The 2452-nt window shown below is 37.3% G+C and overlaps 1 long non-coding RNA gene across 1 annotated transcript in view; it reads left to right on the forward strand.

Moving 5' to 3' along the window:
* Positions 1–1070, forward strand: part of LOC115064820 — a 9178-nt gene extending 8108 nt beyond the window's left edge. The window contains exon 3 of the long non-coding RNA XR_003844644.1: positions 957–1070. This is a non-coding gene — a long non-coding RNA (uncharacterized LOC115064820). The remainder of the gene's footprint in view (positions 1–956) is intronic.
* The last annotated feature ends 1382 nt before the right edge of the window (positions 1071–2452 follow it).

Here is a 2452-nt window from a genome sequence, read left to right on the forward strand (position 1 = left end):
ACTTTTTTTAGATTTAATTTTTATTTATTTTATGTGTGTGAGTACAGATGGTTGTGAGCCACCATGTGGTTGCTGGGATTTGAACTCAGGACCTTCAGAAGAGCAGTAAGTGCTCTTACCCGCTGAGCCATCTCTCCAGCCCAAAACTAAACTTTTATAAAAGCAAAAGAATATTTACTTGGGGCCATGGTTAGAGGCCTAGAGGGTGGAAGGAACATTATAGGCTAACAAAATAGAACATGGAATGGCCCTGAAGCAGGAATGAACTTGGACTCTGTGAATAGCAGAGAGGGCCATGTGTTTGAAGTTTAATAAAATATTAAGAGATAGAAGAATAGAAGAAGCTTTCACAGAATTGGTTGGTAGAAGCTAGATAATCACAGGGCATCATACTACTTGGACTTAATTTAAGGAATATAGTTAATCCCTGAAAGCTGGAGACCAAATTGTGCTAGGTAAAAGCAGAGAAATAGGAAACAAGAGTTGAGAAATGGGTATTAGAAAGTTCAGATAGTTAGTGGTGTCAGGCATGTACTACCATGCCTGTCTAGAAATGAAGGTTTTAATGATGGCTTGTTGGCTTAAGTTTCTGAGGTGGTGTTGTTTTGTAATGCAAGGAGACTGAGTATAAATTATTTTATGAGGTGATTATTTAGACTTTGTTATTCATCAGGAAAATCATATTTTTCTAACTTTGTGTTTTGCCCCTTCACTATTGATTGATTGTTCATGGTATACTTCTGAATTTTAGCTTTTTTTTTCTGATGTAGTTTTACTATATGGGTCTAACTGTCCTGATGATGTTTACTAGGTAGCCTAGGTTGCCCTTGAACTTAAAGCAGGCCTCCTGCCTCAACCTCTGAGTGTTGGGATTACAGGTATGTATTACAGTGTCTGGTATTTTTTTTGTGTACTTATTAAGAGTTAACTTGTTGACTCTTTTCCTTTTGTGCTAGAATGTCTGAATTAATTGAAAAAGAAACTGAAGAATATCGTAAAGGAGATCCAGATCCATTTGATGATCGACATCCTGGTAAGATGTGTTCACTTAAACCTGATACTTTTATTTTCTGTTTCTTTTGAAAGAGGAGCTTGTTTTGTTGCTCAGACAGATCTAAAACTCTTAGTTCTCCCTTCATAGCCCCTGAGTAGCTGAGATACAAGCATGTTCCACTGTGTTCATATGTTCTTTCTTAGGAAAGAAAATTGTTAGGCTTTACAAATAGTTTGGTGGGTAAAAGTGCCTGCTGCAAGCTTGAAAACTTGAATTCTGGGTTTGATCCCTGGAGCACACATAAAGGTAGAAGGAGAGAGCGGTTTCTCAAAATTGTCACCTGATTTTTACACATGTGCCTGAGCACTGTGGCATGTTCATAGTGCTCTGGACTGCTCTTCCAGAGTTCCCGAGTTCACTTCCCAGCAACCACATGGTGGCTCACAACCATCTGTAATGGGATCCAATGTCATCTTCTGGTGTGTCTGAAGACATCTACAGTGTACTCACATACATAAAATAAATAAATCTTTTTAGAAGAAAAGAAAATTGCTAATAGTACTTTTCAATTGAGATAGCATCCTCAATGGTAAATTTTAAGTTCTTAAATTTTGAAGGGCATGATAGCACATGCCTTTAATCCCAGCAGTCAGGAGGCAGAGGTTGTGAATGTCTGAATTCAAGGAGTTCCAGGTTAGTTAGGAGGATGAATTACATAGTGAAATCCTCTTTTAAAAAAAAAAAAAAAAAGATCAACAACTTAAATTTGTTATGCCTTTTCTCTCTCTCTTTTTTTTAAAGATTTATTTATTGTTATATGTAAGTATACTGTAGCTGTCTTCAGACACCCCAGAAGAGGGCATCAAATCTCATTGCAGATGCTTGTGAGCTACCATGTGATTGCTGGGATTTGAACTCAGGACCTTTGGAAGAGCAGTTGTTGCACTTAACCTCTGAGCCATCTTCCCAGCCCATTAAGCTATTTCTGAAGTGTGGGACAAGGAAGAAAAATAAGGATCTAGTAGAATTGAAATATTTGTGATGGTTATAGATCAAATAGTACATAAGTAACTTAAGGAATTAAATTAGGTATACTTTTAAAAGACTTGGATCTTTTCTAGTCTTAATTTTGTGTGTGTGTGTGTGTGTGTGTGTGTGTGTGTGTGTGTGGTGCATTCCCCAACATCCGCCACACTTCCCAGGACAGAATTTCTAGGTGTATTCCTGGCTGTCCTGGATCTCATTCTATAGACTAAGGCTGGCCTAGAACTCAGAGCTCTGCCTGCCTCTACCTCTCTTTTTTTTTTTTTTTTTTTTTTCCCACCACTCCAGCTTATAAAATTCTCAATGCACACTTAAAATATCTATACTGATTTATAACAGTGTATATGTTCCCTTTAAGATGAATCTCAAATATACCTTAGTGATGTCTTTCCTGCACCTCCTCTGTTTTTTTTT

The sequence above is a fragment of the Mus pahari genome, chromosome 10 (genome assembly GCF_900095145.1).
Source record: "Mus pahari chromosome 10, PAHARI_EIJ_v1.1, whole genome shotgun sequence".
Taxonomy (NCBI): Eukaryota; Metazoa; Chordata; class Mammalia; order Rodentia; family Muridae; genus Mus; species Mus pahari.